This window comes from Agelaius tricolor, unplaced genomic scaffold, assembly GCF_023055355.1.
Source record: "Agelaius tricolor isolate 1412-34295 unplaced genomic scaffold, bAgeTri1.0.p SCAF_72, whole genome shotgun sequence".
NCBI lineage: Eukaryota > Metazoa > Chordata > Aves > Passeriformes > Icteridae > Agelaius > Agelaius tricolor.
In genome coordinates this window covers 180,981-204,856 of record NW_027269332.1, presented here as the reverse complement: position 1 = coordinate 204,856, position 23,876 = coordinate 180,981, and the positions used below count along the sequence as shown (strand labels likewise).

Sequence of the window (23,876 nt, the reverse complement as noted above, 5' to 3'; positions counted from 1 at the left end):
AGAGTCACTGTGGAGGGAGTAGGATAAGGCATTCATTAAATATTTTGTTCTGTGCTGTCAGTCTGCACCTCCCTCTCTCAGGCTCCCTTTAATCTTTCTGAGCAATTTTCTCTCTTCTTGCAGGGGTGACTGAAATGATTCTTTGAAGCCACCGGCTTTGACGTTTGGAAAAAAGAATTAAAAACCAAAAGAATGCTCTAATTAAGGAAGCATCAGTTAAAGCTCAAGAAGAAATCCAAGATGTTGATCAGTTCTTTCATGTCTGCCTGACAACTGCACAGCGTTAGCAGAGGGCCTCATTAGAGGGTGCTCACCCAAAGTCCAGATGAAGGTGCAGAAACACCCATGAGTGATATGCAGGACTGCTTTGTGGAGGAAAATTAAATATCTGCTACCCTTCCCATAACACAGGTTGTGACCTACGGCCCAAGCAGCTCCGGAAAAGAGGACTTCGTTTACAGAGGGGCTATTTAGCACTGTTTCAGAAGTGAAAATGGGCTCCAAAGGCTGTGTATGTATGTTCTCCACTGTTGGTTTCACTGAGAGTCAAATCCTCTGGCTCCACGTGCTTGCCCAGAGGTGTGCTTGATTGTACCTGCATGACTTAATGAGTATATGGCAAGATTGAGAGAGGTTTTTCAAGGCCATCTTCTTCTTTGTCCAAGTGTTTTGTCCTTCCCCAGTGTTATCCCTGTGGCAGGGGCTAATGCTGATACCCTGATGCTCACAGCATGGTAGGTTGAGGAAGTTATGAGAGTGCAAACTTCACCTTGTGTCTCCATGTTTTGTGGCCACCTGCTACAAAATGCTGAATTTGGATGTTGTGAGAGCTGGGTCAGCACTTTTCCACGCAGGATTCCCCCAGCTCATTGTTCCAGCTGTGAATGCCATTGTAGATAAGCAATTTCTTTTATTACAAAAATTATACACATTGTAATGAGTTTTTGTGAAGGGTCTCTGCAGGGCTGGGGAGGATATCAGGGCCCAGCAGTGCCTCAGCCAGACAGTTCACAGAATCCATAACAGCAGTGAGATAGAGTTAAAAATGATTAATTGTGGCATGCTCACACAGCCCTTTGAAAAGCAAGTGGAGTGATATAAATCACTTGCATTGTTTTACTCACTTTCTTTTTTTTGCTGAGTGAGGCATAATTTTATGCACTGAGGTTGTGTGCTGCTGAGGCTTTTTGCCTTGCTTTCTTAATTAATTTAGTGGTTTGGGGGGAAAAGTTAGCAAGACAGGTGGGACTCAGAGAAGCCCCTGGTTTCAGCCAATTTTGGGTGTGTCCACTTCCTGGAATGAATTGTCTTCATTTAGTCACAGGGTTCTTGCTCTGGGCCTGTGGACAGCTAGTTAACTGCATCTTTGCAAATACAGCCCAAGCCCTGTTGCTGGGAAGCTGCCCACGCAGGAGGCACCCACAGGGGGCTCAATGAGCACTGAGGCAGAAGGTGCCAGCACTCTGGTACTCCCAGGAGCTCATTGCCTGCATTAATGATGTCCTGCGCAGGAGAAATAAATTGTGAGGAGTGCCAGCTGGTGGAGGTAGCACTGCGGTGTGAAGGCCTTTCCTGCAGGACTGCATAGGCTCTGTCCTTCAATGTCTCCTGGCCATCAAACACCGTCCCAGGGCACTGGGCAGCCACCCCCTGGCTGCTGCAGGGGCTCTCCTCAGGTGCTGCTGAGGCACGGCTGTCACACAGCACTCTCCGCGGGCTGCAGGGGAGCCTCCTCAGTGTGGAAGCGCTCCTGGATGCTGGGGGAGCAGTGCTGGGCTCTGGGGTCTTCCTGCTCCAAGGGCACCTTGCAGAAATTGCACTGCTGGGACTGAGCAAGAGCCTCTTCCCCTGGGCAGAAACATCTTTTTGTGGACAATGTTGGGTTTTTTTAATGGGGACAACAGACAATTCCTGAATACTCTGGTCATCAGACAACTCAGTGCTCATGCAAGTGGAAGAGCTTCTACCCCCTTTGCAGTTATCAGGGTGGTGCTCCAGAGACCTCCACAGTATACCTGAGATGTGGATTCCTGTGTGGCAATTATTTTCTCATGCTCAAGTACAGCATAACTTAAAATGTGAAGTACTGAAATCCTGAACTGCTAGCAGAACAAGGAAGAGATTGTTCTTTACTTCTTCAGTCATCAGGCTTTTGCTGACAATTATTTTGGCATCCATAGCACGTACACACACAATGACTGACCATACGTTTATGGGAGCTCCTGAAAAAATGAGGATTGTGCTGGTGTGTGATTCTGCAGCCCTATCTGATGCCCACTGTGACAGAAAATAAGATCTAACAGAGTAAGTCTAGTTTTAGTTTTATAGCACACTCCCAGAACATTTACTGGCAGCAGATAGGGTGATTCCATTTTAAAGTTGACTCCTCTGATATCTTCCGTCAGATCTGAAAAAGAAGTCTGTTCCCAACAGATATTTGGGGCTTCTTGGCTGAAGCATCTTCCCAATCTTTTGACAAATTCAATGTCTCAACACTCTGAATCTAACACCCACCACCCCTAAAATACTGTCAAAGCAGGTGGCTTTCTTTAGAAATGCCCTTTTTCCAAGTTTGGGATGCTGCAAATTCCTCTCCATGCATTATGTCTAGCTTAATGCATGGAGAGGATCTGATGATGTCCTTTCTTTTTCTCTTCGTCTGTAGCACATCAGTTGTTCCTGCCCTGTAGCCTTGCTGGGTGATCCTCTCTGGCCTGCCTACGGCTATTAACGAGGCTCCAAAAGGAGTTTCCTGGTGCTCCTGCTGGTCCTGGAAGCTGCCACAAGCACAGGCTGGAAAGTCAAGCCATGTCACCAGATCAGTGAGTAACAAATATTATTGCCACCTGCACACTGAGAGTGACAGCTGTGTGTGACAGACAGTGTGTATTGTATTGTCCTTCCTTTGTAGGTTATCTCCCTGTGAGAGGAGAGTGGGTGTGTACAGAGGGCTCTGACAAAAGAAAGGATGCCCCTTCCCTTAGGGATCAATTGAATCTGGCCAAGGGCCAGAGATGTTTGGGTCCTGGGGTAAAGCAGAGGAAGCAGCAGTTTGCAGCATAGGGGGAAAGGAAAGGCTGCTGAGCAAAGCTGTGAGCATCCTCCAAGCTCTGCTTATGTAAGAGAAAATATCTTAGAGAGCTGAGTGTGCATAGCCGCAGCCCACCAAAACCCCTCAAAAACAGCTTGAGAGCAATGGTCTGCTTTTCTAGGACACAATGAATAGGGAGAGATTTGTTGATAAACCTTTTCAATTATTCCTCTGTCCAAGTGACTCCTAGACACTTGTCATCGTCTGATCTAAAAAGTCAGCAAGTCAGGTTTTTGGTGTAGGGTAGACTAAATTTGAACACCTTCTAGATTGTCTTTGAGGAGCTCCCTGTGAAAGAAAAGGTCAACAGATTTCTATAAAAGCTAGGTCTCGTGTGAAATTCCATCACACAATCCGGTGATTTTCATAAAATGAATTAGCAATCTGACCAGATTTACAATAATTTTTAGTAGTAAATGACACTTTGTTCTCCTGTTACCAAAATTTCTGGGAAATCGTGAGCTCACCATGAAGTGCTTTTCCATCCTCTGTGCCTGGTCTCTGCAGATCTGCTCTGAGGGCGTTGATCTTTGCATTGACACCCAATGGTCTCCTCCATCACGTATTGTACACCTCTAGCACAGAGAACCTGCCTCCCCAAAATGTTCCTTCTCATTTTGCAATATTTTGGGGTGGGTATGCTTTCCTCTGTCCTGAGGGGCAGAGGGCACTGGAGTAGTGGTCACATTAAGTGTGTGACCCTTTCCTTGCATGCTTTTTCTTCTCTCCATCTCTGTTCCACTGGCATCTCTTGGGGCACGAACTGTCTTGCACTGGGAGAAAGAACCACAGTAAAGAGAAAACAGGTACTTCCCACAGGAAAAAAAAAAACAAAAACTTTAATAGTACACAGCTGAATTTGAAAATTGTTACACAAATCACTTTTAAACTCTTCAGTGGATTTGTAGCTGTTCTGACCAGTCTCTACATCACAGAATCTTCCCCTCCACATTATTCATTAAGCAAAGGTATTTATTAGAGCAGCGTGTGGCATAGATAACATCTCTAGTGCAGAGGAAAGAAGCTCTAACAGTCTTTAGAACACACCTTGCTTTTGTGTGAGTAGCAGGTACAACATATGCCTGAGGCCTGGGTGCAGGATTCCCCCCATGGGAGCAGGCAGGAGCCAGCAAACGCCCTACAGGTGCTCCCACCCACCTCACTCATCTCTGCCTGCTGCTCTTGGGATGCTTTCCCCCCTCATTTATCTGGAATGCTCCATGCAGCCAACTTCCAGCTGCTCCTTGAGGGTAGCTTCTAAAATCACTGTCTTTCACTTCCTGTCCCTGGGGACTCCCAGGTATCTCTGATTTGCAGGGGTCCACCCAAATGTACAGACACAAGAGCCATCCTCCTGGCAGGTGGGTTTTCATTCAGCATGTAGGAGGCTGCAGAGTCAGCCCCTTGGAAGATGTTTCAGTTACAAAGCTAAAAGGAGGTTGAAAAACACAGATTAGATAAGAGCAGGAAGGTTATACATGTAATTGAGTATGTTTTGGCTGCTGGATAATGGTCATAATATGGAGCAAAGGCCTTCTCCAAAGAAATCAAATTACACAGGCAGCATTTCTGATGACACACAGGCCTTTCCTTCAGTTGTTTGGATAGGTTGTTCATTTCTTTGTACTGATAAGCATTTTTGTCTTTTAAATTGCTTTGAACTTCTCATTCTGAAAATATGAAACCTACACACTTTGGATCTTGATGGAATATTGAGCTACCTACTGGCATTCTGGTTTTTACATCATCCCAAGTCTTCAGCTCCTTCCTAATGTTCATGAACAGCGAGAATTTTCTCAGTCTTCCATTATTTCTCCTCTCCCTCACAGTGAGTTGTTCCAAGGTGTCTGTGCTGATGCCTCACTGCTCTATGGAGCCAGCAGATGCCAGCAGCTTAAGCTCAGAAAACTTCTAACCTTCAAATATATGAGATTTATATTTGCTGTTGGAGAAAGGTCAGCTACAGGTGCTGCTGCAAACAAGTGTTAGCCAAAGGATAAATGAGGTAGAACAGATCTGATCAGTTCTGGGCAGACAGTTATTATGGGAGCAATATCTCTGGATACATTGAGAGTAACAAAACCACTGGTTTTTAATTTGGAAAAAGTAGTGTCTGTTCAAAGACAAGCAGGATATGCTGTTGAGGTCTTACAGAAATTTCAGATCTTTTATGGTAATTTTTTGAAAGATTTGTTTCAACAAACAGCAAATATGTAAGGATTTATGATTTCATTGCTTTTAGTCTAGTATCAGAGTAATAATCTTATTGAAGTAATTTTGGTGAATGGATATTAAAGAAGATATTATCATTCCCTATGCCATTACTAGTACACTGCTATTAATATTTAAAATCTATTTTATAGGGCTACTGTAAGTTTGTTCTTCAGGGTATTAAAAACAGTACTTAAAAAAGAAAACAGACTCCCTTAAGGAAGAGTCTCAGCAGCAATAAACAAATTGTTCAAAAAACAAATCAAAAATATGAAATGAAAAATATTAAAATTCAAGTATTTTTGTAGAAAGTTGAAATCCCTGCAAATGATGCATGTGGACTCTTTAGCTGAAGAGACCACTAGCACTTAAACTTTTAATGATATGAGATGTAAGGATCCCTCTTTGTAATCAGGGAAATGCAGCCAACACTGGCATGGAAAGTGGCAACCCCTTAGCAGCAAGGCCAACAGCAGTCCAAATTTATTAATCACCTAAAATCTTAGAAGGATGCCCAGAGAAACCCTAAAAGCAATTCCCTGGACCTGAGTAAGTGACAGATTTGGAAGGGCAAGAGCATGACAGCAAAAAACTACCTGCATCAGTATGTGCAGGAGAGCACTGTAGAAACAGCTTGTACCTCCTGCAACACTTCAAAATTCAAATTACTATCTTTTGTTTGTTTTGATTTGGTTTCTTTTGTTGTTGGTTGGTTGGATTTGGTTAGTTTGTTTTTATTGGAGGAGGTGATGAGACAGTGTCCTGGCTGGCAGAGTCCCAGTAATACCTGCTGCCCAGGGAGAGGCAGGGACGGTGTGGGGCACGAGGGAGCTTTGGGAAATGCAAGGACAAGGGGGCAGTGGTGTGTGCAGCTCTTCTGCAGCATGAGGAACAGCGACCCTCCCTCCAGAGGCCCTGCCAGCATGGCTGGCACTGGCGTGAGAGGGCAGCAATGGCTCCTTTGGTAGATTCCTTTTGCTGGGGACCCATGGGATTCACGCTGCCACTCTGCAGTTTTCTCCTGTGCAATAGCAGGGTCACGGGGCAAGAGCCTCCTCCTTCTTCACCCAGTTCACAGTGAGCCATTTACACCAAAATTAATAGTTGCAAAGAAAAGGCAGAGATGGATCCTCCTTCAAGCAGCCAATCACTGCTGTAGTTTTGTTCCTACAGATGCTGTGTGGGACCTGCCTGCAAATTCAGCAGCTGAATCAAAGCAGGACTGTGGGTCCCTGGCATTCTGGACAAACATCTTCAGCCCTCAGGTGCACTGTGTATTCGCAAGGTAAACTCACTGACTGGGATGAAAAATTTCAGATCTTCCTAAAGAATGCTTCACTCAAAAATTACCCAATGGTAAGTAATCTTACGTTCATTTTGATCTTTTAGCTATTGCAGCTATTTTGCAAAATGTCTATCAGCATCTCAGCTAGATGCTATGGCATCTAGTGAAAACTAAATATTTCTCACACCAAGACACCATATTTCACCTACCTAGCATAATCACAAATTAATCCAGCAAAGTGAGGCTCTGATGCCATAAGAGGTTCCTAACAGAAGTTTAGTTCCTTGATGTGCCATCACCATTTAAAGTCCTTCTAGTTGGAATGCAAACTGGATCAAATAGTAAATTGCAGTAAATGGTGATGTCCAGCTTCCACTGGAAGACTCTGAAGCATGAGCAGTCCCTGAGACTGTGTAGGTTGAAACCCATGGTACTGTGACGTGATGTAGTGGCAGTAACACGCAAACACAGCTGGCATTTGAACTCGCTTATTGGCACTGTTATTCCCTCAAGCAGGACAGCTGAAGCAGGTATGAGACCAGTGCCTGCCCGATAGCCCAACCAAGCTATGATTTGATGTGGCTGAAAGTCAAGGTGGAATTGATTTTATAAAACTTCCTTTGGTTTAAACCTTGCAAGGTGTACCTAAAATCCCGCAGCTCAGATCCAAACTACCCCTTCCAGCCGCGGCCAAAGCACCAGTTTGGGATGATCCAGGGGCCGTGTATGCACTGCGTGCTCTAGCAAACAAACCCCTGGCCAGCACCACTGCATACCGGCTCCGTGTGCCAATGGAGAAGGGCGTGATGCTTCCTAGTGGCCTCCCAGCTCCTGCAGCCCTGGAGCACCGGGAGCAGCAGCATTTCTCCTTGGCACGCGTGGATGCGCTGCTGCCTCCACCTGCACCTTTCTCGTGGCCGTGTGTCGCTGCCGGTCGCTCTCGCTCGTTTCTCTGTGGCTGGGCCGGGGCGGGGCCCGCTGGCCGGGCTTGTTCCGCACGGCAGGAGCAGCGGCGCCGGCCCGGCCGTGGGGCCGCACCCGCCCCGGGGCCGGGGGTGCCCGCGGCGGCCCTGCGGGGCCGGGCTCGGGCGGCCCCAGCGGCGCTGGGCGCTGGTTCGCAGCCCGGTTCCGCCCCGCGGGGCCGCCCCCGGCCCGCCCGTGCCCGCCCCGCCGGCGTGGCTCCGCGGCCGCGCATTGTGCGCCGTGCGCTGCCCGGGCGGAGCTCCGGAGGGGTCGCGGCCCCTCAGCGCCCCCGAGCCGGGCCGGGCCGGGCCTCGCCGCCTGCTCTGCCCTCAGGGGCGCGGTGAGTGCGGGTCGGGCGCTGCGGGGGACGCGGGTCCGTCCAGCCGGGGCTCGCCCCGCAGGGCTGCGCGAAGGGGCCGTGGGTCGGTGCTCGGCCCCCGGGGGCTGCGGTGCCGGGGGTCGCGGCTCCCAGCACCCCCGGGCCGGGCGGCGGCCGAGGGTCGGGGCTCTCGCTGGGAGCCGTGGGCGCGGGGGCTGCCGGCTTTGTTCGTGGCTGTGAGCTGCGGTGGGTGAGACGCAGCCCTGGCAGCCTTTGGGAAGGTGCCTGGGAATGCTGGAGCTCGGGCTCGCAGGTTTTGCTGCCTTCAGTGTTTGTGCAGGCACTGCTCTCCTTCTCTTGCAGTCTGTAATAGCCATCTCAGGTAACTGGACTTGGCTGTAAATGCGATTCCTGTGCTCTGACTGCTGTAAGCTTTATTTGCGCGAGTAAGACCTCAATGCATGAGTGAAATGTTCTTGCAGAATGATTTTGCATGTTTCCACCCTGAAATGCAGAGTCTCCGATGGCTCATGCAGGAGATGGGCTTGTCCCTCTCAGTGTGTGTGTCTGTGCGTGTGCGGTCGTTGTTGGTTTTAGCAGCTCGTAAGTGATCATTGGTAAAGGTCCGGTGTCTTCGTGTTCTTCAGGCATGCGTTAGGCTGGATGTGTGCCTGTGTTTTGATATTGCAGAAGCAACAAGAGAGAACAGCCTTTAAAAAAGGTTAAAGGAAATTGTTCAGTTTTCCTAACGCTTATCATTTCCAGCTGGCATACTTGTAAGCAAGTCGTGGTAAATTGCAGGAAACAATTAGGTTTTGTATTTACTAGCACGTTGATGAATAAGAGAAGATAGGTCTAAAGCTAAATTTTGATGCTTCATTTAAAATAAATTCTTGTCATTTCTTCTGTCTGTTGCACCCGTTAGCTCTTAGGAAAAGATGATTGTTAGGTGATGATTAGGCAGCTTTCTTACAACTTTAATTAAAGGAATACTTCACTATAGGCCAGCTACAGAATAATGGACCCACTTGTCATCTTGTAGGTAGCTGAGTGTAGAGCTGTGGTACTGCCTGGCAAAACTGTTCTTTGTCTGAAACTTGTCTCGTTGCCAAAGCAGAGCTAAAACTTCATTCTAGGAGTCAGGTGAATACAGTGTATAAATCTACTTCTCTGTGGTAAACTAGTGACAAGTGGCTTCTTACGAAACATGTATTGACAGGGATTTCATGTCTGTAATACACATCGTTGATTGAGTGACTTCATGCTTCATCTCACTGTTACTTATTAATAATCTAATTAGGGGAAAACTCTGGAAGGAATATGGAACTGAGACACAGTCCCAGTGGAACTCAGTAAAAAAGGCATTGCAGAGCAGACAGAGTATAAGAAGAATTTCCAGCAGTACTTACTCATCACCCAAGACAAGGTCAGATTTTCAATACTTCTAGCTTGTATTTAGGGTCCAGAGTTAATTGCTAGATTTTCAGGTCTTTCTTTTCAGTATTCAGACTTTTCTATCCAGAGTGCTTTGGCAGACAGTGAGGGAAATGTGTCTGCTGTAAGCCAAATTCTCTATCTTCAGTGCATAAGAAAATCACACCCTGAGCACTTAAAAAAATCTGATCCTTGGGCTGCAGTCATAACTCCTACCACTTCCATTCTGGAGGCACTTCCATTTAATTTGTGTAACAGATAGAACTACAGTTGTAAAACCTAGCCACAATAAGGCACGCCAGTAAAATTACTTTAATTAATTTTTTTTGTAGTGTAGAAGCTGTCAGGATTGATGAGCAGCTCTGTAAATACAGTAATAGTATGTGGCACTTAATCTCTGAACAAAAGTAATAGGTAATGGCTAAAAATAGTATTTCCTCTTTCAACTGTAGAGTTAAATATGGATATTAACTGCAGCAAGATAGATTGGTCCAGAGCTGGAGGCTCAGATCATTCATGCTTGCTGACGTGGCCTACTTCTTCATTTTCCTTTAAAGTATCACTTTTGTGAGTGTGTTTGAAAATAAATCACAACTGCAGATCAAAAAGCTGTTCTTTACAGCGCAAACTGGAGCATGTTTTGCTGCAGCATGAAGGCAGTGTAATTTCCAGAATGTGTTCTGATCCCGTGTGGCTCAGCACAAACTGCTGAGCTGCACTGGGGCTGTGCCTCCATTTACACGAGTGGCTGGTCTCACACGTGGGCAGCAACAGCTTTGTGCCAGGGAGAGCTGCTAGGGTGGTTCTGATCATTTCAGCAACATCCTTGTGCCTGGGAGAGCTCCTAGGGTGGTTCTGATCATTTCAGCAACATCCTTGTGCCAGGGAGAACTGTAAGCTCTGGTTCTGATCATTTCAGCAACAGCTTTGTGCCAGGGAGAGCTCCTAGGGTGATTCTGATCATTTAACCCTGTCTGAAGTGGTTCAGTGTCACTGCTCAATAAATGCCTTCAGAAAAAGGGCAGTGAAATTTTGCCTCTGCAACAGCCCTGTCACAGCCTCTCAAGAAACTGTTGAATTATGAGAGCTGGTGATTACCTGCCTGTATCTGTGGCCTGGGACTCACTGGCACTGAGCACAAAGTGACAAAATCACAAGTGCTTGTCCAGCAGCACATCCTCTCGGAGGTGTTTGCTTTCCCCCAGTTTCATAGGATAGCACTGGTGAGTTTGAGGTGTTGCTAAAAGAGTGATTAATTAGCCAGTGCATATTAGCCCTTGGAAGATGGAAAATAATGTATGGGGATGATTTTAAATTAAGTGCTTTTATTCCCTACTGTGAAGGAAATTCCTTGCCTGCTCTGTGTCTCAAGTTGGAGCTCTAGGCAATTTTAAAGCATTATTTAAGCTGTGGTTTAGGTTTCTTTAAGCAGAAGAGTGAGGGAAAGTCTTTCAACAGGAAAAAAATAGTAGATAAAGATTTTCTTGTTTAAGCCTTTTTTTTAGTAGCAGCAAATCTGTGTATATGGGAATGAGGAAAAGGGAGTTGAATGGAACTGAGCGAGGAACTGTCGTGTGAGGTAAAATTCTGATATTCTTCTCTCAAGTCATCCTGAAAATACATTTGCATTTAAAATTTCCAGGCGAACCAAGCCACAGGACCAGTGCAGAATGCTAAATGAAACCTGAGAGCTCACTGAAAATGCCACTCAGTGGTGCTGGGCATTCCTCTGCTCACACAATTGAGTTGGAGATTGTTTCTTTTAATGATTGCAGATCTGAAATGAAGACTGGTTCTGAAAACAAATGGGATGGCAATTTTATTCTGAGATATTTTCACTTGAAAGATATTTACTTTCTGTCACATTACCCCACAACAGCTTGAAAACTCCCAGAAACTGTAAAGTGAAATCCCTTTGTGCCCATCAGATAGCCACAATATACTCCTTTGTGCTGCTCAGGCTGAAATTCAATCTGCCTGGGAGGCTGCTGAGTGGATTGGAGCACAGTTGTGATTCCAGAGATGCTGGGTGCCCCCACAGAGGTTCCTTCGTGTTGCTCGTGTGAGTAGACAAAGGAGCAGCTCTGTCAGGAAATGTGGTGCTGCATTTCCTGAGCAAGAGTAAAACTCTTTCTGCTCAGGAGTAGTGAGACGTAGAAGCCAGGATGATGGCAGCTGGGGAGGGAATGTGAAAGGGGCCATGAAAGGCATCACAAGAGAGGGGTGAGTTTTACCTTTTCACGTGTCAGACCTGTGTGCCTGCAGTTCCTGGCAATACACTGTGCAGACACACCAGCGATGCAGAACAATCTGAGGAGACTGAGGGCGGGGAAGAGAGAAGAGAATGATCGGTGGGTTGATGTGTGCACGGGCTGTGAAAGGGCGCCTGCAGCCACAGGGGGCCTGTGCGTGGCTGTGGCTGTACAGTGTACAGCACTGTACACACAGCACGGGGCCCAGGCAGATATCCCAGCTATGGACAGGGAATAGCAGGCTTCACATAGGCAGTCTGGATGCACATTTAGCTCCTGCCATAACTGTAAGCTGCTTGCCCTTGGGAAGTTTCTGAGGGAGCGCAGAGAGCTGACTAGGAGAGCAAAGTGACTGATTTCTGAGCAATGATTAAAAATACTTCATATAGATAATCTGAGAAGCAAAGACTCCATTGATTTCAGGTGTGATTACTCAAGAAACATAATCTCTTAGCCTTGGCAAGGGGGTGTGATTAGACATAAGGGGCTGCAAAAGAGAAGGTACCTTGAGCATCAAGAAAAGCTGCTTGGGATGAAGCTAAGTAATCTTCCATGGAAAATGGGTAACGTTGTTTGGTGTTGTGTGACACAAAGAGCTGGGAAAAATGTTGTGCAGGGCTGGTCATTTGGAGACATCTTCCCTGGCTGAGCTGTGCCTGGGGATTAAGGGTGCAGGTTTTGGAAACAAAGCTCCTCAGTCTGCCAGGTCAGCTCCTCTGTTGGGAGCTGGCTGCTGAGCCGCCTCTGTGGTCTGCTGGAAGGGCAGTCACTCCCTGGTAGCTTGGGTTTGTATGGATGAATTAATAGGTCCCATTCCATCCTTAGCCTCTGATGCAGGAAATACATGAGCATCAACTGGCTGCTGTTCTGTGAAACAAATGCTGGAGCATCTGGAATTCTGTTCTGATCCTGTGGTGAGGGAGTATGGGAGGAGGCAAGTGATGGAAGGTGCTCCAGTGGTGAGCACAGCAGGCTGGGCTAGAAATATTGCTGGGTTTGCATTGGCTTTGTTGATTTGTGTTCTTGGACCCATGGTGCATTCTCCTCTTGAAGAAAAGCTGGAAAGAAACAGACCTGGGGTGCTTTCCTGATTTTAGTTTCAGCCGTAACTGGCAAAGAAAGCCTAAGGGATAGTCTTGGACAGTAGTGGATAAACCTAATGGATGGTCTGGGACAGCAGCTGCCTCTTCCTTTGCCGAGCCCAGTAACAGGCACAGCTTGTTGGTAGAATGTGGAGAGCCATTTCAGAGGCTTGTGCAGCTCTGGGCTCTGTTGTGTTACTGCACTGCTGCCTTTATCTCTTCAGATACCAGGGGGCTGGGCTCATGCAGAGTCTGATCAGACACTGAGAATTGCAGTGTGTGATAACTTGTGTCTCCTGGTGACTGGATGTTGTAACAGGCAATCTCTCCTCCACTAGATTTCTGCTGTCCCACAATAAACTGAGAGTTTTTATAAATTGGACGGGCTCTTCCTGCAGAACTGGTGGAGTTACAAGGGCTCCAAGATGGCATGTTGTTGCTAGATAGGGAGGAGTACACTTATTCTGATTCACAGTGGCTGGTTTAAAAATTGGAGATGGTTTGTCTGTCTTCAGCATGAATGGGTTATTGAAGGGCAGGCAGGTAATACATGGACAAGCATTTACAACACTGGTTTAAGGATGAACCTCTTTTAATGAAGTGTAACTAGAGTCACAGAAGTTCCTCATCTGGTGATTTGGGGGAAGGGGTCACATTTTCCATTCCAAGATAGGTTCCCACCTTCCTTGGCAGATCCCTGGCCTTCAGACCAGAATACTTACTAGTGAAGTCTGGATCAATCCAATTCACAGTGCCCGGAAAAATACATACTTGTGGTAATTCTGGCATCCCTGATGACAGAAAGTGTTGGAAAATTTGAGAAAGACTTGGTTCTTATAAAATATCCAGGCCAGTCTTGTGAAACCGAGAAGCAGCTTGCAAAGTTCAGATAAGAAGCCAGATGTTGGCCCGAATTAGTGAGATTTGCTTGCATGAATCAAATTTGGCATTACAGCATGCTTCCCAAATTAATTCTGTCATGTATAATTCCAGTGTGAGTTGGTTTTCTGTTTTATTCTGCATGACTTCTGTTCATTTATCATTATTAAGCTATTTCCTGGAGATACTCAGGCATAAGTGTGTGCTTGTGTGACTACCAGAATTGTCTGCAGTTACACACACAGAAAATACTAATCCAGGTTAAAAGGTAAATTTTCCCTGTGTACTGTGTATACTGTGTTTCAGTCACCATTTCTCAGTTTACCTGAATATTTGATTTGCAGAATTATCCCAGCCACGAATAAGATACAAGGTTTACAGTTAGAATTTACTGTACATGCGTACAATAAGCTTTCTTTTGCTGTTTTTAACATTGGTAATACACTTCTGGTATCATCTCTTTTAATTTTTTTGCTGGGAAAAGACTATGCAAAAGAATATTTATTAGCTGATTTAAATTCAATTAACTTCATTTCCCTTTCATGGAGTTTTTAACAATGCTTAATGAGAGATGTAACTGAATTGCAGAGCTTTTACTTCCCTCTGAATACATTGAGATCTTTACTGAATTCTCATGGAGGTTTCTTGATCATTCACACTTTAATCCTGGCCTTTGTAATTATTTTGTAGCATAAGGAAAGTCCCATAGATGCTAATTCTATTAGCCTTTGCCATGCCTATTTAACAAATAGTTTCAGTTCCTCGTTTATCTGCCTTAGTATCTATTGTTGATTGGTGACTTTTTTCTGCCTTTGAACCCCTGGGCTGAGGCACTGAGACCACCCTGTGCCAGGCAGAGTGTAAACACAAATCAAAGTGCATTCCCTGCCTTGCTCATTTATACTTTCATTTTGTCACTGTGTGAGGGAGATTGCTAACTGCCTTGTGCTCAAACCTATACAGACACTCAGTTGCCACTTCAGCCACATTTAGAAAGTAAATCTCCAGCTTAGGGAAAAAATAATTAAAATGGAGCACCATTGTTGCTGAAAAAATTCTTGTGCTTGTTGGAAGGTGCAACAATTTAAGTTTATAGAGACTATCATCTGCAGGCATAGGCAAAGATGTGATGCTCTTTCCTCTCCTCTCTGCCTTGCCTTTGCTCTCACACAAGCCAATGAGCTGATAAATGCTGGAAGTTGTGTATCCCTGTTAGCCTCCTGGTTTGCTTGCCTTCCTTCAACAGCTTCTCCACTCACAGTGTTAAACAGCAGGAGAAGAAAAATACCCATCAAATGGAAATACTCTAATACCGAGTAATCCTGTGAAGAAGGGTGCCCTGCTTCCCCCACAGATGGTCAAACTGGATGGTCATTTCTTGTCCCAAAGTCTGTTATGGCACGAAGGATGATAAAAGCACACTGAAATTGCAGATCATGGCATTGCTGAGCACAGACTCCTGTGAACTCCTCTGAGCTCTGGGGAGACTGGAGCCTGGGGTGTGATTTTGTGGGCAGCCAGGGTTTGGAGGCAGAGCTGGTGGATGGTAGGGCAGTTAACTGAGCTAGGCTCTTTCCTAAGCATTTCTTAAGCATTCCTTGTTTTTCCTTTGGTTTTCCATGCAGGGACACAGATGTACGTGGACAAACATGCAGCCACACGGTGTTTACAGACTGAGCATGGTGGCTGAGCCACTGCTCTGAAGCCAACATCCCTGCTCTGCTGGATGTGCACTGTGTCCTCTCTGGGGCCTGGTGTACCCTTCTGTGGGGAGTTACCTGGCATGTGACTCCAGAAGCACACAGTATGGGTCTAGATGATGTATTTCTTTATGGATCTAGATGATGTCTTTCTTTATGGATCTAGATGATGTATTTCTTCTGCTGACACAGCTGGTGGAAAATGCTCATGAGGCTTGCCATTCTTTTCAGCCAGGAGGCAGCGTGTCCAGGCAGAGCCTGGCTGGCCTCTCTGAGGTGATGCCATCAGCTGCTGGGAAGGTTGGATGCAGCCCTAAACTCTGGGACATCCCTTGGGTGCTCCTTGCTTCGTGCTGTTATGGGGAATGTGGAGAATGCTGCACAGCTGTTGGGATTCCTGCTCGATCCATCTGGGCTTTGCAAAACCTGGGGGAGCCTTGAGGAGCTCAGAATGGCTTTCTGTCCACAAGCCCTGGCAAACAATGTCCACATAACCTGGGGCAGTGGTCTGATGTTTGGGTGTGACCCAGCTCCCTATGGGATACAGTCCGGAGGCGGGCTGTGGTTTGGGATGGCCACGGTGATCAGGAGAGCTCCTGGAGGGGAGCTGAGGTGGTCACTGCTGCTGCTTTGGCTGGCTGTACAGCTCTGTGCACACATTCACAGGTCCCAGATGGAAGCAAGTCAGAGCTTTTGCTTTGGCTCCCCCTTACTGGTGGCTTTTTATTAACTCCTGCATCCACTATGATGCACATTCCCCTGCCTGCCTGTATGAATGAGACAGCAGTGCAGCAGATTTATTAGGCTGATAAAGAACAGGAAAAATCAGTGGATTTAGTGGAATTTAAGGACAGTTCATAGCACTGAGCAGCACAGAATGCTGTGCTGGAATAAAGTGCTGTGAGATGGTGCCCTTGGTCAGGATTTGCAAAGTCATAGGGGATATTTGAAGCTGTTTAAGAGAGTCTTGCTTTGATTATGCTTTAAAAACACTTTCTTTTGCTGACTACAGCAAAGCTCTTATCTTCCTACTGTGGGAACAGAAATCTCTAGTATGTGAGTGCTGCAGATCCTGCTCAGACCAATATTCAGTTTTGTTCTTAATTTATGATGGTTTTGGCTTTCTGTGAGGAAGTGAAATGGGTTGTGGCTGTTTGGGAAGTGGCAGGAGATGTCTGGGAGTGGTGACTCCAGCCCTGGTGCAAACAGATCTCAGTGTTCATGCACTGACCCTGTGTGGAGAGCATAGCAGCAAGGATCTGGCCCATCTTCCCTTGGGAGCTGCTGCCTGATCATCATCACAGAGATGCTGACCCAGCACGGCATACGTGGAGTCCCCCAGCCTTTTGTGACATCTTGACTTTTTCTCCCTCCTTGTTTGAAAATGAAAAGATATAGGAGTTTTCAGGTTTGTTTTTGAGTCATCTGGCTCCTGCTGTGAGATTTTGTGGAAACGCTGTCGCTGTTCTTTAGTTACCCATAAATGGTTGTGCCTAGAATGTATCCTGGGAGAACACCTGCTTCTATTATTGCTTAATGCTTGATTATCTTTTCTTGTGCTGCATTCCCACAACAGCTACCTCTGTCGAATTTTGGTCTGGGAGTCTGTGACTGAGCTTCCACAGTTTGAGAATAATGAAAAAAAGAACCCAAGAAATAAGAATTCTAAGCCTTTTAGTACAATTGCTTTTATGCTATTTGGTAAATGCTTAGGAGCCTGCTCAATAAGGCCTGGGGGAAAACCTGCCTGACTTGCAGTTAATTTTCACTGAGTGTAATCACACCTTCAAGGTGCACTTGCCCTTGACGGTCAGAGAAAGTTTTCCCTGAATAAGAAGTCTGAGAAATGGTGCTTAGGTTTGTGCAGGCTTCTGAGCATCTTTCAGGTTTGGCGTTAGTTTCAGGGGGGTTTCCCCTCCTAGTTTGCTTTGCCTGGAGCCTTGGCAGGTTCCCAGCACTGACCTGCTGGGAAGGAGTGGAGAAACAGTGCTCTAATTCAGCAGAGGTTGGGTGGTTTTGTGAAGGTTAGAGCTCTTAGCAGTTGGTATTGTGCACCATCACAGATTCAACAAGCTCCCCAGTATGCCTTGATACCCAGGTTCTTCCTCCTCTTCAGTTACCACCTAATTTTTGCTATTGTAATTTTGTAAGATTTTCCAGAGTTTGGTTTCATGTGTAGCAAAATCTTCTGGTTGGGTTGTGCCACTGGATCTAAAATCTAAATCGTGTTGTTCTTCAGTTACTTGTCATGTGGGATCTCTGGTGTTTCCTCTGTTTTCATGGAAGCTTGAAAACTCTTCAACTCTACCATCTTTTGTGGAAGAAGCAGTTTTGTTCAGGTTTTAACTGGTATTGTTTTCAGGTCTTTTCCTCTGTTGTGCCTGGTGAGAGGCTGGTGCTTGAGGCCGAGTGTGTTTTTCATCCCTGTGCCCTTGTGCAGGCTCACAGAGTGCTGTGTTGGTAGCAGGAGGTGCGTGCTCTCAGGAGGTCATACCCCTCCTTTGCTGGAAACAAGCTCATCCATCCATTTGTGGGTGAAAATTGCACTGGTCTTGGACATTTTGGCAGGAGTGACAACGTGACAGTGGCAGTCTCTGCAGCCAGCCTGGCAAATGAAAACAGAGAGGCAAAAGACACCACCCCCCAGACTGAAAAGGTTTTTATTTTAAAAAGCTTGAGGTTGCACAGAACTTCAGCCAAGCTGGCAACCTGTTGGGTGGTCCAGGATAACTTGTTGCTTTATCAAGTGAAGGAGAGTGGGGAAGAAGTCTTAGGTTGTTCTTTATATTGATGAATTGGGGTTCCTTTTATTACCTTTTTTTGTGGTAAGGTTATTTATCTTTAATGATTCTAATACCAGTCTTGCCCTCAAGATGCTCCTGAGGCATTTGAGTTTGTGTGCCCACAGCCATGGCAGCTGGATGCCAGTGAGGCTCTGGGAGCCTCCTTCAGTAAAGGCCCAGTGCCAGCTGGCACAACGCAGGAATTAGTGGGCTCATGCATGAGGCTTTTCTCTGATTAACCAGCAGCCACTCTGCAGGAACAGCTTCCCAATCACACTCCCCTCTGCAGCAGGCAGGGATTTCTTCCTTGGTTTCTTTGCAGCTCATGAGCCAAACCAGCATCGCACCTGCCTGCCCTGCCATTCATCTGCCAGCACTGCTGTGCCAGAGCAGCTGTGCAGCAGCAGCTGCTGTCTGTCTGTCTGTCTGTCTGGGGAGAGGACAGATTGCTGCTGCAGGGACTCAGGAAGCAATTGGATCCAAACCATCATTTGCTCTTTAGGCACAGTGAGGTCCAAGTGGATCTCATTCCCCCCACCAAAGGAACTGGGTGGAGGGAGAGGGGGGTTGGATGAAATAGGACGATAGGAGGGAAGTAAAGAGAGGAAAGAGCTGAGCTGCATCCTCGCCATCTGCCTGCTTGGAGTGGTGCAGCTGCTCTGCCACTGACAGGCTCTGTCTCTCCACTCAGTGCAGACAGCCAAATGGTTTGTATCGAGAACAGCTGAGGGTTAATGCTACTAAATAGCCAGGTCACAAAATGTACCCCGAGGCAAAGCCTCTAGCTGCTTCAAAACCTTCAGAATCCTCTCCCTCTCATTCACACTTCTCTTCAGAAACTTGCACCATTTGGGAGCCAAACATTTGATCCAGAAAAAGCACGCATGATTTTTCTGGATCAAATCCTGTGTCTTTGCAGCACAGTCAGTTTTGGAACATTGATAGGTTATCTAGAAACAAAGAGGAATGGCCAGTTAGAGTTACAGTGGTACTGCTACTGTGCTTAAAATTAGTTAAGGATGTATTTAAAGCTTCATTAGCTCAGGGTCTGTCTGCTACCCAGGGCTGCACAGTTTCTGACAGTCCCGGGGATCTGTGGAAGATGCTCTCCTTTTAATTGTGAAGAAAATGCTCTTTGCATCAAGTGCTGTGGAAAACAGGCAAGCATGAACTGCAATGTAACAGACACAAAACTAAACCAAAATTCCAAAAGTATAGTGTGCTCTTGTGAATGGCTGTAAATACCTTTGGTGAAATATCAGTTGGGCACTCAAGAGGTTTCTGAGGGATTCACCCAGGGAAAGCAATGTAGGGTTTGCTTTTCCTCTCCCAGAGCACAGGCTCTTTGAGGTGGTCTCATGACAGCCTGGGTCCTGATCCTGTACTGTTGGCATCCATTGAAGAATATGTTGTGTACCCAACCTAAAGAAAATAGAACCCAGCACAGCACAATTGTGGATACTCCCCTCCTGGAGTTATCAATGATGATAAAGATTTTCCAGAGATGAGTCATTGGCAAGTGTCCCTTGCTGAGCCTGAAGGACCATTCAGGCAGTTGTTAAGCCCTGAGAATCGTTCTGTAATTGAGTCATTACAGAAAATCTGAATATGGTTTAGGGGCCCAAGGTGTCTCTCAGAACAGTTCAGAGAGGTCATGATGGGATGGCAGCCTTTGCATCACATATATTTGCAGTGTGGGACTATAAATTAGTGACAGCAGATAAATTAGTGATAACAAAAAGATAGCTGAGTTGAGTCCAAGTGCTTTTGGTGATAGCCCTGTAACTGCTGCTACTTCTATTCAGCTCTTCTTTTTTTTTGTTAGTTTATTTCCCACAAAGCCATTCCCTCCATGCTGCCGCCAGCACAGCAAGTCCTGACTTTGGTGCACAGCTCATCCGGCCTCTGGCTGCTTTCAGTTTTGGAGAACCAATGGAGCCATGACCTTGCCAACCTCTGCACAAGCCCAAGGCCTGTACTCACACCACCCCAGACTCTGTGAGCTAAAAGGTAAGGGACCTGCTCTGTCTCCTCCCAGAGGAACTTGTTCTCAGATGTCCAGGCATATCAGCCTCACTGGAGAGGAGGCACAGGCTTCTTTTAGATCCTTTTCTTCTGCTGTTCTCAAGGGGTTCAGGCAGGAGCGTGTGCTCTGAGAATGGCAGCAGATGCAGGCTGTGTTCTCATATTTCTGGGTTTCCTGGGGAAGCTTTTGACTAAGCAGCTGCCATCTCATGCAGAGTCAGAATGTGAGTCTCACAATGTGGTAGAAATGTCAGAGGAAATATGAGAAGTTGCTGCCCCCAGCTATTTGCTGCCTTTCTTCAAAATCTGCAAGGCTGCTGGAGCAGAAAGTTATCCTGCTATTGCATCTGGCAGCTTCAGCAAAGCTTCACCCACTGGGCAGAAGAGCTGATACCACTGGGTAGGAACAGTAGAACACAGCCCCATGACCATCCTTGCTCTGGTGGGCCAGGAGGCATAGTAGTGTGGCATCATTTCTTAAATTTCTCTTTGCAGACTTGAGAGCAATCTCTAATGAGCTTAGGATGAACTGCCTGCTTCATATTCTTATTCCAGTTCTTTCCTGTTTCCATCACACTATTAAATGCAAGTGACAATTATTTCTGTTTTCAGGATTCATGATGCTAGAGTGCTGTCCATGTAAGGATTCAACTCTTTTTATTTTTTCCTTTTTTTTAAGTTTCCCTGTAGTCACAGTGGCCATGGGAATTGAGAATTAAAATGTTTGCCATTGCTTTTGCCCAATCCCTGCCATTCACTCAGAGTTTTTGTTTGTCAGTGGGCTCTTGTGAGCATCTCTTGTAAAATTCCTCTGCATTTCTCCATATGCCTGTACCTGGTGCCGTTGCTTGGCACCGTGTGTGATCCCCACTGTGGAAATGGAGCCATGTGAGAGGTGAATTCCTGGTTTCTGGTGTGCCAGGAGCCTCGTGGTGTGAGTGGAGATGTTCATGATACCCTTGGTGATCCTTAGAGCGTGTTCAGCCAAGTCTACACAAGTGTGAAAAGAGACAGATAAAGTTGTCAAGGAGGTTTGTGAGTTGTGACCCAATAATTCCCTTTTTGCCATGCACTCTGTACATTCCTGCTGCACTGGAAGTCACTCCTGGCTCTGCTCTGCTGTCAGTGCTTCTGTGCCTCTCTCCTCATGCTCCTCCAAAGCTTGCTTGCTGCTGGCCGTGCCAGGAGCAGGGGCTTGGGTGAGAAGGGTGAGATCTGTTTCTCTGAGGGGCTGTGAGTCCAGCTTGCCCAGGACCCATCCCTGTCCTAATCTCCTTAGAGGGTTGCTGTTGCTCCTAATAGGAAGCTGCTGTTCCTGAAGGTGCTTTCCACATGGGCTCTGACACCTCAGCAGACGGGCTGAGCACTGGGCCCAGGGTAAGGATGGCTCTGAGCAGGACATTGTTTATAAATAGGAGCACCAATTGACATGTTCCCATTTTCTATTCCCACCTCCCACAGTTCTGGGAATGAGGAAGGAAGCCAATAAGAAATGTTGATGTTGGCATTTGGCATTTCAGTCAAAAGCAAAGGAAGATGAAGTGGAATGCTTTTTATGCCTTTTTTTTTTTTGTGGTGGGCAGAGAAGTGTTGCTGCAGAGGTAATGCCAGGCTGCTGCCTGGATTTATTCAGTTTTCAGATTCAGGGGGAAAACAGTTGGCAGTTTTTGTCTCTGAGATTCCTGCAGTGACTGAGCCAGGAAAGGAGATCCAGAGCATTCTCAACTGAAATTCTTACAAAATGACCTCGTTTACACTCACTGCATCCTCTAGCATGAAAACCCTTTAAATGCTACTTCAAAAATTCATGACTTCAAGTGCTTTAATGGAAGCAAAGGAAAGGCCTTTCTGTTTTGTCCTGAAAGAGCTCATGGAGGGTTCAAAGGGAACTTTTAGTGCCTGGTTATGCTGTGCCCACCCGTCCAAGAGCCCTTTTCCTTGAGTTAAGCTGAAGCTTTAATGTTTTATTGAAATCACTGTGGGATGTTGACTTTAATGTGAGACTTACAAATGGGCAGCCTGTAAACCAAGGCACTAATACATCAAAGGTGAATTTAACTTCAAATTATGCACACTATGAATAGGATTTTCTAGTCTTTTCCTGCTGAAATTGTTCAATATTTTTCTATGATTTTCATGAAGGCAGAGCTAAGACAGTGCCGAATGAGAGAGTCTAAATATGAATTGCTGGAGCTGTGATGTGAAGAGAGCTTCTAAGTAGTAGCCCTGAGTATTGAAAAAGTCATAATCTGAGATAAGATGGGGGATATATTGATGCTTTTAGACCATGTTAATCCTGTAATTAGCCCCTTAAATTTTCAGTTTTGTTTTTAGTACATTCTAGCTTTCTCTTTGTCTCCAGAGCTAAATTTGACACTTTCTAATCCAGAGCTTTCTAGAACTTTTTCATCTGGCTTCTTTTAAGAGTAGCACAAAGGATTTCCAGGAGAATTATTTCCTTTAGGTTTTGATCTTCATTAGTTTATGTCCTCAGAGATACAAAAGCAGACTCGGTGTAACTAATGCAAAAGAAAAGAAAGTCAGAACTTGTGCAACAGAATAGGCTGCCAGGAGTAACATTTTGGTTTTGAGCAAATTCACCAACAGCATCAGTAACCACACTGCACCTTGTCCTCCTCTGCCTCACATGTGGAATTTACCTGGAAATTGTACTGCCCCATGGCTCAGAGGAGTTTGGGACGAGTTTGGATTTTGTGGCAGCTTTTTAGGGAGTCCTCTGGAGTCCTGTTTGTTTCCATGCTGGTCAGGAGGTCTCTAAAGCTACAGCCTGAAGGTCTGGGTCATTAACAGGGATTCTCCTGAGAGCCTCGTGTGTCTGCTGTCCCTGGGGTGAGGTGGAGGGCTAGGCCAGCAGTGTGTGCCTGAGAAAGCTGCCATGCAATTCTGAAATCCTGCTGCTGGGAAATGCTTGGTTTAAGGGATGGTATCAATACTTGATGACAGGTCAATGAAATCTTCATTTGCTTTATCTGCCCAAGAATGCACTGATTGCTCAGCTGGAGAAAGGAATATTTAATTACAGTCTCCCGGAACTTCTGTGCAACAGCATCATGAGCTGGGTTTTTCTAGGCATTCTCTTTTTCTCCTGGACCTATAAGTATTTTAGATATACTAAATGTTAGATAAAGGCAAGATAAATGTATTTCAACAAGTTTTTTAGAAAAAAACTGTACCTCACACTTGCATTGATGGAATAGCTGGGCTTTAATCATCCAAGTTAAGTCAGTTCAGAATTTTATTCTGAAATGACCCCCTTAAATCCTAAAGAGTAGCACTATGATGTAGGTTTATTATCCTGGCTGATCAAATTATCGTTGATTAGAGGCAAAATGGAGGATTTTTTTTTAAATCTGCTAGCATAGAAATGTCAAAGCAGGTTCTCCAAGCAAAACACTATTTTCATACCCCTAAGCACTTCATTTTTTGAGAGCAAATTAGCTATTATTGTGCTCTCTGTTGATAATACCTGTCTGAAGTCAGGAGGTGTTCTCCCAATTGATTGGGGCAATTTAAAGGGCACAGACACCAATGGAAGGAGTGGTCTCATTTTACTGTGTGTTTCAAGGCAGCACAAAAGTAAAATGATGCATCTAATAAAACTACATGCTTGGCTTTAGCAGCAAGCAAAAGTAAGAAAGGTGATGCACCTAACCAGTGCTGTACAAGAGAAAGATTAGTGATTGAGAGAGATAGAAACATCACCAATTGCCTAAATACTCCAGCAGCATGCAGAGCCCACAGTCCCTGGGGAGCCCTTCCTGGCAATGGGGGAAATCCTACCCAGGGCTTCCACCCACAGGAGAGGTCTCCAAACTCACTCCAAAATGGGCC

General features: G+C 45.9%; 1 protein-coding gene and 1 long non-coding RNA gene across 7 annotated transcripts in view; one reads left to right on the top strand and one right to left on the bottom strand.

The window, feature by feature from the left end:
* Positions 1 to 1,574: 1,574 nt before the first annotated feature.
* PRR5 (proline rich 5) overlaps positions 1,575 to 23,876 on the top strand; it is a 64,374-nt gene continuing 42,072 nt past the window's right edge. For 2 of the 6 annotated variants that reach the window (XM_071417949.1, XM_071417947.1), the window contains exons 1-2: positions 7,702 to 7,890; positions 19,825 to 20,009. The gene's annotated coding sequence lies outside the window, so the exon portion shown is untranslated. Of the gene's footprint in view, positions 2,305 to 2,665; positions 2,823 to 6,475; positions 6,659 to 7,701; positions 7,891 to 8,232; positions 8,297 to 19,824; positions 20,010 to 23,876 lie in introns of those variants that run through there. The other 4 variants (XM_071417953.1, XM_071417950.1, XM_071417948.1 and 1 more) reach the window with 3 other exon arrangements.
* Positions 3,897 to 7,397, bottom strand: LOC139585313 (uncharacterized). Its single transcript, XR_011677033.1, has 2 exons — positions 6,797 to 7,397; positions 3,897 to 4,519 (listed from the first exon to the last, which is right to left on the bottom strand). It is a non-coding gene; the product is annotated as an uncharacterized lncRNA (long non-coding RNA).